Source organism: Aythya ferina, assembly GCF_964211825.1.
Source record: "Aythya ferina genome assembly, chromosome: Z".
NCBI lineage: Eukaryota > Metazoa > Chordata > Aves > Anseriformes > Anatidae > Aythya > Aythya ferina.
This window is the reverse complement of record NC_140299.1, coordinates 15040676-15053637: the sequence shown is the minus strand read 5'-3', so window position 1 is coordinate 15053637 and position 12962 is coordinate 15040676. Positions and strand designations below refer to the sequence as shown.

Genomic DNA, 12962 nt, shown 5'->3' with positions numbered 1-12962 from the left:
TCTCAACACATCTCCATGATCCCAGCTGGATTATAGTCCTGCAGCCACACAGACATCTCTAACTTAACATGTTTACTTTCCGTACTGTGTGAGGTAGAGTACAGGCACTTTTGAGAGGCATCCCAGCATGCTGGCTTCCTGGAAAGGTTTTGGAGATTTCTCTATAATGGTGCCTTGTAGACACTTCATCGTTTACCTGCAAATGCTCAAAATGACCCCACTTAAGCTCCATTTTGTTGATTTTTATGCTCTATTCCTGTCACATCACTTCATGACCTTTGCTCATCAGCCTTGTCCATTGTTCCCTCACAGAGCTGCTGGTAATTCCATGCTCCCTCCCCATCACTCTTTCACTCCTATTTTAAAGCCATTTGTACAAGGTTAGTCATCATATAAGCAAAACCATCTTTGCCCCACTTAGCAAGGTAGATCCCATCTCTCTCAGGCAGATGTTGATCTGCAAACAGATCCCGTGGTCACAGAACCCAAAAACCTGTCACCAACACCAGAACTGGAGCCAACAATTGACTTGTATTATTAGTACTCTCCTCACATCCTGTGATGTAGAGGGGAGGAGGGCACTGGTTCACTGTGTTTACAAAATAAGCTGCACCACAGAAAGTTCAACACATTTTAGATGTGGCTTGTCTTCTTGGGACAAAAGTGGCCAGCAGCTAAAGCATTTATTTGTCATTGACCTTATTAAGAACACAGATGCTGTATTTTGACACTCATAACATTAAAATACTGCATAACTGTGATGTATCTGCGAGCAGAGCTTGGCATTTGTAGTAGCTGCTGTTCCCAGCAACCTGGAAATCTACCTCCCACAGTGGAAAATAGTTGTCTTCTGTAAGTAGAATCCCCTTTCTGCCTTAATATGACCTGCTGCACTAGTGTGGGGCATGCATTATAAACTAGATAGACAGCAGAAGCCTAATAAGGGCTGAGCATGGGACACAAATGCCCCAAGTCCCAATTACTAAAAGCCGTGGGAACCTAGACAAAGAATTTATCCCATGTCCCAGACTGCAATCCAAACCCCACAGCTGTCAGTGGCTGAGCCTTGTAGGCACCCAACCTCATTGCAGGCTTGGTGGTGTTCAAACCTTACAGCTTTTCCCCCCACCCTCCCAAGTTCTGAAGAAAATACTCACATTTTATGTAAACCATGGGCACTGTTTCACAAGAAAATGGTAATAGAGATTCATGTTCATTTCTAAGCATGTCGTAGGTACTACCTTAGAAAGAGGCCGCTGAAGGGGCTTAGGCAACTATGTAGAAAGAAATGGAATTTAACATTTAACAAGGAATGACAAAATCTGCTGAACCTACCAACCACTGCATTATCTTTGACGTGGGATCCAACTGTTTTTGATTTGATTCTGAGGTGTATTTGTGCCTGCCAGAGTGGTACTGTTCATAGCTACAGCCCACCCACCTCCTTCAGAGAAAGAGCTCAGCATGTGTGAATGCTCAAGGTTTCTTTGCTATTAACAAAAATTCAGTAACACATAACACTCTACTGAGTGCACAGATTTTATAAGATAAAGCGTAAAGGTTGTCTGTATCAACACCCTCACTGTTCTACCATTTCTCTGTATTTTACCTTTTTTCCTCCTCTGCATGATACAAATTGGCCTCCATTCACATCTTTAACTGCACCATTTTATTACACTCAGCATTTTGTTTATTCATCCCATATTTCTGAATGCGTGCAAGTTAATGAGAACCATGCATTGAATTTTCAGAAGTATTTTGGGAGATGAATCTACTTCCTTTCCCTGTCTATGCAATGCAAAAACCATGCTGCAGACAAATGCCAAAAAGACAAAAGAAAACAAATACCCCCCATATGAATAAATAAAAATAGAGATCATTAGCAACAAGCCGGATTGTTTTTAGGCAAGTTTTCCCAATACCACAATACCACAAAAGACAATGCAAGACCCAAAAAAAAAAAGGGAAAAAGAACTTCATGTTCTCAAAGAACTTCTTTTCAACATATTTATTAAATGGAGAATTTTACAGCACTGAATGCAAGAAAATGGACCAAGTAAATGCGTAAGTTGAGAGTCACCAAACTAAGCAGAACAGAAAGGACGAAGAGCTAGAGAGACTAGTGAATTTTATGTGCTCTAGTCATACAAACATATAGAATGAGATTTGTGTAGGCTCTTGAAGACAGCAGGACCACCACGGCTAGACGTGGCAGAAACAGAGGCACACAGAACACAGTTGGGCATAGAACAATCAGTTGGCCTGGAAAGTGAGAAACAATACTGGGGCACAGAAACAGTGACCAGGCTAAAAGTAGGCTAGAAGAAAACTAAATTGAAAATTACGTTTAAATTGAAAATAAGTTGAAAATTGAAATCTGTTCTAAAAATGGAAAGGGCATAAATAGCTTAAACATTTGCAGCCACTTAGATAAAAATTACACATATGCATTATTCCTTTGCAACACTATAGCCAGTGCTAAAGGATAGTAAATGATTATCTGCTCAACAAGACAGCATTAATAAGAACCAAGCTCCATAACAACTGTATTTATTAAGTCTTAACCTTAAGCCTTACCTGCCCAGTGGTTAGCAAAACATCTTTGCGACTTGACTGCTTCTTGCTTCCCTCACAAAAGCATTGAAAATTATTTACTTCAGGGAGACATGACAGTCATGTAGTGCATGTGAATGGGAAAAGATTATTCACTATTTCTTAAAAGAAAAGCTTTTCTCTGAAATGATCAAGATGTTTGAGATGAAATGCATTTCTGTAGCCTCATTAAAATAAGTCTATTGATTGAACTCACAACTAGAGGCTATTGAGGAAGCCAAAGGGATTGGAGTAATTCAAGGAATATAGAGCATCATTCACGTAACCTCCAGCTCAGTGACTGCCTAACCCACAGACTGTGGGAAGCTGGGAGAAACGGCAAGGGAAAGATCAATCTATGCTTGCACTGTTCTTACACTCTCAGTACTTACCACTTACGGAGACCAGACCACCTTTTTCTGTTTCAGTGTAGCTGTTCTTGTAGTCAATGAAAGGAGATTATACAGGTATGAAAACTTTAAACAGGACAGCTTGGCACACACATACACACACATACACATACACACACAAAGAGAAATCCAACAGAGAACAAACCATCTGACTGCAACCTTTCTTTCCTTTAGCAGAACAGCTTTCTTGAGGCTTTCCGTTCAAGGTTTATTGTTATTTCCCATTTTATGGACTTAGACTGATAAAACAAGACAATCAAAGGACTGTAAAAACTAAAACTGGATATTTGTTTTTGATAGTGAAGGTTTAGAATTGTAAAGCAGGACCTGACCAAACATATTTTAAAATGAAAACACTGTAAGGTGATTAAATAATACAAAGGAAGCCAATGAAAAAATCTGTTGCCTTTTTGTACTTGGCTTTGCTTGAGTTAATATCTCACATATCGTTTGAGCCTCTCCTCTTGAGACTGTGCCAAGGTCCAGCCTAATTTTGCAATGGCCACAGCTTGACTGCAGAAGCACATTCCAACACAAATATAAAAAAATAGTATTTTTATTTTTTTACAGTTTAACTACGAGATGAGAAACTGTTTGAGTTAACAATACTGTGACTTTTTTTTTTTTTTTTTAACCATAGTTAATGATTGCTACAGTAGATCCAGTTGAGTAGGAGCTACTACCATCTGGCTGTGTCTCTCTAGAACTGTATTAGGACATAAAGTACAGTGATTCTCTACTGTTGACTTATTTTTAAAAATCATTGCTTATTTTTAAAAATCATTGTTTAAATATTTCTGAAAGAGGTGACCCATACATCCTTGAATTGAGATGCATTTACTTTATATGATCATGCTATAGAAACATTTGTGAAGTTTTCCCCCCTTTAGTTAAAAGCCAGAATAATGTAACACTTTATATGATTTCAAAGAATACAGTGGTCTAACAGCTCTGCAGAACTGTATACAGAGATGTCAAATAATGGCTAAGATACTTTCACTATTCACTAAATTATCTGTTTGTATCTTTGAAATGTTGAATATCACACTTATTTTTAAGCTGCACATTATGCCACTAACAAAACGTCTTCTCACTTCTCAGCTTCACGTGCTTTCAGAAGAAAAAGAAACATGTCAACCTGATAATCCAAACTGTAGGTAATATGGAAGACAAAAGGCAGTGGCTACAATGCTCCTGCCTTTGCCCCCATTAGCTTATTTAGAAAACCTTGGTCCAGCAGGAAAGATCAGACATTTAAGAATCTTTTCATACTTTAGAAATGAGAAATGAACATTACTTTCACATGAACATTACTTTCACACCAAAATTCATGCTTATAGCCATTTTCCTCATGCCTTACTTATGTTTATGACTTCTTATTTCAAAATGAAGTATGATTTTCCAAAAATGTAGTAATTTAATTCAAGGTTTGTTTAATGTAACAAATAAAGCTTTGGGGAAGTTCAAACATTTGGCCACACACATCCCATACTTAACATGTACATTCATAACTGATGTCTGAAAAAAATGACTAAAAGTGTTTAATGTGGTGTTGCAGATCATCTAGGTAACTAGGTGAGGAAGCCCACAAAAATCTATGCATAACTCACATAGCTACAAACTTTACTATTTTTCACACTGAATTCCAAAAGCTTCTTCTGAAATCTTATGAACAAAATCTGAAATGTTTTTGCTTACATCAGTAAACAAAACTACAAAAGCTAAAATAAATATAGCAGAAGTGGTGCATAACTTGTTTAATTGGATGTGAATGTGCTTCCACCAAAAGGAAGTTTCTGCATTCCCTTGGGCTGGCAGCAATGCTCAGGTAGTCCCACAGCTGCTAAAAAATCTTCTGCTTTAGCTGATTGTTAAACTGCACTCTTAAAAGAATTACGTCAATTTCATATCCAAAATCCTGGTCATTTCCCATCCTTAAAAGATAACATCTTCCTTTTGAGGTGTAAATATGGAAATGGTTTCTGGTTCATATTATGCAGATTACTAGAAATAGGCATGTACAGAAATTGTCTTGTGACTGCTTTAAGACTATACATTTGAAGGAGAAGAATTATCCTTGAGAAGGAGCTACTCTTCTCCCATATCATTAAGGTAAACCAGTTCCAATGTATTCCTCTAAAACTGTGTGAGTTCAAATGATGCTAGCAGTATCTTGTTCAGTTTATACAGCTGTTTTGCCCTTCCAAAAAAAACTTGAAAATTCTTACTTAGCTCTTTCATTTTGATGAAACTAGCTTATGGCTAACTTCCTATGCATCAATATGATCCACACTGTTTCCATCTTGCCTACTCTAGAGATGGAAAATAGTGGGTTGAGGGGCAAACACTACTCAAACACCCGAGCATATCCTTTTCTGCCTCCTGGCACTGGCAGGATATCCCTGAAAAGTTGGGCTGATGTTGCTCTTGAACTAAGGAGTGCAAGGCAAGGCATATCTGTGATGAGAAAGTTCCTTCACAGCAGCAGCCACTGTATCCTCCTGCCAGGCCCCTCTTTTGGCCATCCCAACCTGTCTCTGCTCTTTCATGTGAAAAGCAGCAGCTCAGCTCTGGTAGCGAGTCTTGAGAGCTTCTCCCTGGGACTCTCTGAAGTAATTTTTTGCACAAGGAAGAAAGTGGAGTAGCTATTGTGTGCTGGGGAGGGCTTATCTTACCCTGCAGTTATAGAGGGATTGATGAGGGAGTTGGAGCCAAGACTACTCTCTAAACCCATACTGCGTATTTGTACGGAAACATCCCAGGTTTGTGAATAAGCACAGTTGAAATGTAACATCTCCGTACCTTGCTTCTTTTAGTTGCAGTAATATAAATATGGTACTTATTCATGCATATTCTAGAGCATTAAATTGTCCACAGGTAATGGAACAATAAGAATTTCATTTCAGCAGAAGAACTATAAATGTCATTGTGAAGGTGCTCCCCGTCTTTGAAAAGCTCTGGAGATAAGAGCAAAGACTTCACAATGACTGAAAAAAGGGTAAAAGATGAATTCATCTTCACAGAGGGCCAGAAGGAGGGCTTGAGGCTCTAGAGTCAAGCCAGTCTCACCATTGCCCCTTGGAAAATTATGGATTAAATCTTCATAGAAGCCATTTGCAGGAATATGGAGGACAAGAAGGTGATTGGTCACACATGATTTGGCCATGGCAAATTCATGCTAGCTGTTACCAATCATAGAATCAGAGAATATCAGAGTTGGAAGGGACCCACAGGGATCACTGAGTCCCACACCCAAAAAATCAGACCATGTATCTGGGAGTGTTATCCAAACACTTTTTGAACTCCAGCAGTCTCAGTGCCATGACCACTGACTGCCCTGGGGAGCCTGTCCCAGTGCCCGAGCACCCTCTGGGTGCAGAACCTTTCCCTAAGCCCCAGCCTGACCCTCCCCTGTCCCAGCTCCATGCCGTTCCCTCGGGTCCTGTCGCTGTCCCCAGAGAGCAGAGCTCAGCACCTGCCCCTCTGCTCCCCTCGTGAGGGAGCTGCAGGCTGCCATGAGGCCTCCCCTCAGCCTGCTCTGCTCTGGGCTGAACAAAGTAAGGGACCTCAGCTGCTCCTCATACATCTTGTTCCCTCGACCCTTCACGGTCTAATGGCAGGTCATCAGCATGATGTAAACTCATTTACAAGAACCCTCTGGGCCCAACACAACAGCCAATTGTTCACCCTTCTTATGCTTTTATCTATCTGTGTTCTGGTCATTGTGTCCAGAAGGGTAATGTAAAAGACAGTATCAAATGCTTTACTGAAATCCAGAAAGATTACGTTGACTGGCTTCCTTTCGCCAATTAGCTGTGTGATCTTGTCATTGAAGGAAATTAAGTCAGATTAATCAAGTTAATTGCCTCTAAGAAGAAATGACTGACCCTGAAGATGAGTAGAGTGCAACAAATATTTCCTATGGCTTATATATTTCCTATATGCAGGTTAACACTCTCACTCATAACATCATAGAATCACAGAATGGTTTAGGTTGGAAGGAACCTTAAAGATCATTTAATTCCAACCTTCCTGCCATGGGCTGGGACATCTCTCACTAGACCAGGTTGCTCAAAGGCCCCATCCAACCTGGCCTTGAACGCATCCAGGTATGGGACATCCACAGCTCCTCTGGGCAACCTGTTCCAGTGCCTCACCTCCCTCATAGGGAAGAATTTCTTTCTTCCTAATGTCTAACCTAAATCTAACTTCTTTTATTTTAGAGCTATAACACTTGTCCTATCACTCCACCCGCTGACAAAGAGTCCCTCCCCAGCTTTCCTGTAGTCCCTGGAAGGCTGCTGTAAGGTCTCCTTAGAGTCTTCTCTTCTCCAGGCTTAACAACCCCATATCCCTCAGCCTGTCTTCATAGGAGAGGTGCTCCAGCTCTCTGGTCATCTTTGTGATCCTCCTCTGGACTTGTTCTAATTAATTCAGTGTCCTTCTTGTGCTTGGGCTCCAGACCTGAATGCAGGACTCCAGGTGGGTTCTCATGAGAACAGAGTAAAGGAGTAGAATACAGCTGGCTTTCTAATTAAATCATAGAATATCCTGAGCTGGAAGAGACTCACAAGGATCATTGAGTACAACTCCTGTCTCCACACAGGTCTACCCAAAAATTCAGACCATATGGCTGAAAGCATAGTCCAAACACTTCTTAGACTCCGACAGGCTTGGTGCCATGACTAGATCCCTGGGGAACCTGTTCCAGTGTGTGACCATGCTCTCAGTGACAAACCTTTTCCTGATATCCACCCTGAATGTCCCATGTCACAGCTTGACTCCATTCTCTTTCTGGGCTGCAAGCACACATTGCCAGCTCATGTTGAGCTTTTCATCAACCAACACCCCCAGGTCCTTCTCTGCAGGGCTGCTCTTATTCCATTCTCCACCCAGCCTGCATTGGTGCTTGGGATTGCCCTGACCCAGATGCAGGACTTGGCCTTGTTGAACCTCATGAGGTTCTCACAGACCCACGACTCAAGCCTGTCCAGGTCCCTCTGGATGGCATCCCTTCCCTCCTTGTCAACCACACCACACAGCTTGGTGTCATCAGCAAACTTGCTGAATGTTCACCGAATCCCACTGTCCAAATTACTGATAAAGATGTCAAACAGCGCCAGTCCCGATACTGACCCCCAAGGAACATCACTTGTTACTCACCTCCAAATGGACATTGAGCTGTTGACTGGAACTCTGAGTGTGACCATCCAGCCAATTCCTTACCCACTGAGTGGTCCATCCATGTCTTTCCAACTTAGAGACATACGGATATATGATGTGGGAGTCTGTCGAACACTTTGGACATGTCCAGTAGATGATGTCAGTTGCTTTTCCGTTACCCACCAATGCTGTAAGTCCATTGTAGCAGGCCACCAGATCTTACAGACATGATCTGCCCTTAGTGAAGGCACGTTGGCTTCACTTGCACTTCATGTTTGTAGCCTAACCAAGGAGACAGAGAGTGGATGGTGAACAACAAGGTAGGTAAAAAAAAAAAACTACCCATCTGCTCCCAGTGTGCTCTTCAACACTGTGAGGTCTAACCTGAAACTGGTGATGAGTACTTCTTCCCAGGGTTTTGATACTAGGACCAATACTATTTAACCTTGCCATCAACAACCTGAACAGGATGAAGTGTATCCTTGTCAAGTCTGGAGAAGACACCAAAATGTGGTGAGCGATCAATATACTGAAGAGCAGGCCTGTCACTCATAGGACCTTGGTGAGCTGTAAAAGAGGGATAGCAGAAATCTCATGAATTTCAAGGACAAGAGGAAAGTCTTGAAGCTGGTGCAGAATGACCCTGTGCAGGCTGGGGACTGACTGGCTGGGGAGCAACTCTGCAGCAAAGGACCTGACAGTCCCAGCACCTGTGAACATGGCTTGTCAAGGCATTCTTGAGGCAATGAAATCTGATCACACAGTGAGCTGCATTAGTAGCAGATTGAGGAAAACTAATTTTCTACTGTCCTCTGAGATTCACTGGAGTACCAAATATGGTTTTGGTCCCCCAAAAGAGCTACTGACAAATTTGAGTGAACACAGCAAAAGACCACCAAGATGGTCAATGGGAAGAAGAATGTATGGGGAGAGGCTGCAGGACCTGAGCTTGCTCACCCTGGAGAAAAGGGCTGAGAGGATCTAACTGCTGTCTTCAGTTTCTGTTGTAGGTTTTGGTGGAGGCTAAGGACACAAAAGTTTGCAGAACTAAATTGCAAACGGTTTTAATAGATCAATTAAGGGGAAAAGAATGTGACTAATAATGCAGTAGAAATTGACTTCTGGCAATCCTGAAATGATACTCCCTTGGGAACAATACTCTTGTCACCATAAGATCACTTGCAGTTTACAGTCTACTGTGAATCTTCGCAAAGCAAAAGGAAAAAAAATATTTTCTTCAGTACTTCATTAGCTAAAATATCTGAGTACATAACCTAGCAGGAAATTTTTAAAAGAGTATCAACTGAATTACAATAATGTCCTTAATCACTAAGAAAGTGTGTACCTTAGAAAGTGCCTCAGGCTTCAACAGGGATGTGCTAATTACCTCAATACAAGGCTAGATCCAATAAAAGAATTATATGCCTATGTGATGTATTATCAGTTCATGGACTGAGTGCACTCCCACACTTAAATGATAAATGAAAATGGAGTCTCAAACTCTTTCTTTTGATCTGTACCATCACTGCAGATACTTCACTCATTTCTCACCTTGCCCTTCAGCTCATCTTCTGTTTACCTATCTTCAGCCATCTTCCATGAGAAGGCTTATACTGTAATCTACATACATGTACATACATGCAAACAACCTCCATTGCTTGAGTCTTGCTTTCAGCAATGTGTTAAATATGTAAGTCTCAGTGTAAGACTCTTTCCTACAGTTGCTCAAGGGCAAAACTCCTTTTAAATTCTTTATTGCTTTATCAATTTAGCTCCATAAAAATCTGGCTGTTGTAAACTTGTGAAAATTTTAATAAATACATCAAATCACTTAGGAAAAAGGCCATATACCCAACATTTATTACTTTTGTAAATGTATTACAACTGGGCACATGTGCAGCATTCTGCTTTATGAACCCACATTGCTCGTTCTTATTAAAGGAGTTTGATATTGTATGCTTTAAAATATATATGTGTATATATATATTTAAATAAATGCTATGGTGACCTAACTGCTGCAGAATTTTTGTTTCTTTCCAGATATTTTCTGTCATCTTCATAGCTGTTCTCCAGTTGCTAGAGTATGGAATATTTAAAGAGTTGTTTAGAAAAAAAAAATAGACTGAAGTTACATGCAACATTAAAAATATCTAAACTGATTAAAGCAATTATTTTGATAACTTTGCACTGGACTTTGTGCTAGCCTTGAAATTTCTAAATGTGTTGACTTATTTTTTTTTCCTCCCTCACATTCATCTCCTTCTGGAAGTATTTTTCCATAGGAATGCAAATAATTTTGGCAATTGTGGATAAAAAGTTGTAAATCTATAGTCATGCACACACATGAGCACACACAGATTCATGAAGAACAAGGAGCCAAAAGGCAAAGACCACGACAAAAGAGGAATATTATAGTGACTTCCTGGGAAAGAAGCCCATTTAGTTTTGAATTGTCCATCAGATAAAGACAAGATCCATCCCTTAGATATTCCAATCTATATGATCTGGGTTCTTAGAGACATCCTCATGAGTACCTTTATTTCAGGGACCCACACAGCAATGAGATCACTTACATGTATGCCATTAGAAGTTCTGTGCAGGCCTTAGCAAGTAGGAGACACTTAGGCTGACAGAGGAACAATTTCTAAATGATGAGCAATAGACTACAACTGACAAGCACAGAGGTATCCCTAACTGAATGTTCTTTATAAATGTATGAAAATAACTATTGAGAAAATTAGGAGTACACGGTCTAACAAATGTCTACATTACATTTTCTGCTTCAAGGTAAATAATTAAGTCAGTCTTAGCAAAAATGCTTGCAAATATGTTCCTCATAGTTTACCACCTGCAAGCAATAGAAGGTAGCTTAATACTCTTAAATTCAGGTTATCCAAATGACTTTCTTGAAGTGCATTTCAGCATTGGTAATACATGAAAAATAAAGTTTGGTAAGGTCAGATGCCACAAATTGAACACAGAAATCAGATACTTAAAGCAACCAGTGTGAATTCTCTTGATATTTCAGTATTTTTATTTACTTACTTCTGTGTATCAAACACACCAGACTTTTGCAATCTCAGCTGGGGCCTGATCAGGCAGAGGCACTCTCAGCTGGTAGTAGGGACCCTGGCAGAGCAGTGCAAACAGCTATTGCAGAACTGACCTCTCAGCACTCTGCTGCACAAAGGAATGTGCCAGACAATCAAAAAAGGTATAAGCAGAAGAAATCTATGGTTGAGATAAGGACAGCTTAATAGCGAGAAGGAAAAAAAAGTCATGCACAGCACAATTACTCACCAAGTAACCAATGCCCAGCCAGTTCTTGAGCAACAACAGCCCCCCTTAGCCAACTCCTCCCAGCTTCTATGACTGAGACGTCCCTTGTGACAGCCTGGGACAGCTGTCCTGGCCCTGTCCCCTCTAGCTCCTGGTGCACCCCCTCTGGGCAGGGCCGCATGAGGAGTTGAAATGTCCTGGGCTCTGTATGCGCACTACCCAGGAGCAATTAACACATCAGTGTGTTATCAGCATTACTTTTGTCCTAGAACACAGCACCACACCAGCTAAGAAAGAAAAGAAAATTAAAATTATGAAGAAAATTAATTCCGTCCCAGCTGAAACTAGGAGAACTAGCTCAAAAAGTCTCCAGACTCACCATTCTGGATTTACTGTTTGAAAGATAACCAAAAATTCAGTACTATGTCACCAAACAAGATACCAAATCTTGGCCCTGAGATATGAACACATTCCAGCCCATATGGTTCTTTTAAGCCCTGTGTGGTATCCTGAAGTATTATTTTTACATCAAAGAACCTGAAGGAATGTGAGGGTTTTACAGCTTCTCAGAATGGTGTTTTCATCTATGATGTCATCATCTATGATGATTCTATTCTACAATTCATAACAGGAAACAGAAGATATGTGCTGAATACCCGTGAGTATGGACTGTCCTGTGAGACAGGGACAGTGGATAGAGAGATAATGTTGTAGAGCAGTGTAGCATAGCTATTTCCATACTGCCTACTGAGCATGGTCTTGGTGCATGCGAACATTTTAACTGTTCCTGGACTAGCTGGCATAGGCTAGTGAACAGACAGAGTAGCCGAAGACAAGTTAGCACAGACATAACTATCCTGGGTCATCTGCTAGCAACTAAGCAATGTGGACTATCAGTGATCCAGTGCTCATTTTTCCTCTCTGACAATTTTATTTATCAATATATATAGTCAATATGCATGCTGAGGCAAACTCAGCAGAACGCTGTCTTTATCTGGTAGGTAAATTATTGTTTCTGTGGTTGTTTACTGCCATGGAGGCATGCTGCTTCTGTAAAGAGGCCAATGGCCCAGTTACTCTCTTTCCACACTGCAACTCCAAGGCTGGGAAACAGCAATAGCCATGCACTAAGTTTGGTATCTCAGTTTCTTTAAACCTTTGACTCACACGTTGGCAACTACACAAAGTTACACCCCTCACTATTTATCAGAAGACAAATATCACCGCTTGTAACCACTAAACATCAAAGACACTGACTGCTATGCAGTGTTAGTAATACGCCAGACTGCACACGTGCACCTTAACTAGATTCATCAGTGGGTTGATTTTATCATTTATGAGACTAATGGGTTGAAATTCAGTTAATCACCTCATGTTACCTTGCTTGGATCACCTACACACACTCCAAAAGAGTGAAAGCTGTGAGGTATTTCTTTAACTATATGGTCATATATCTCTCTATGTATCTATCTTATGTGAAATTTTTTGTGCTCTATGACTCACTTTAAGGAAAACAAC

General features: G+C 40.6%; 1 long non-coding RNA gene across 1 annotated transcript; it reads right to left on the bottom strand.

Moving 5' to 3' along the window:
- Window positions 1–2034: 2034 nt before the first annotated feature.
- LOC311427724 lies at window positions 2035–11599 on the bottom strand. Its single transcript, XR_014687519.1, has 3 exons — window positions 11466–11599; window positions 8550–8732; window positions 2035–8447 (listed from the first exon to the last, which is right to left on the bottom strand). It is a non-coding gene; the product is annotated as an uncharacterized lncRNA (long non-coding RNA).
- Window positions 11600–12962: the final 1363 nt, after the last annotated feature.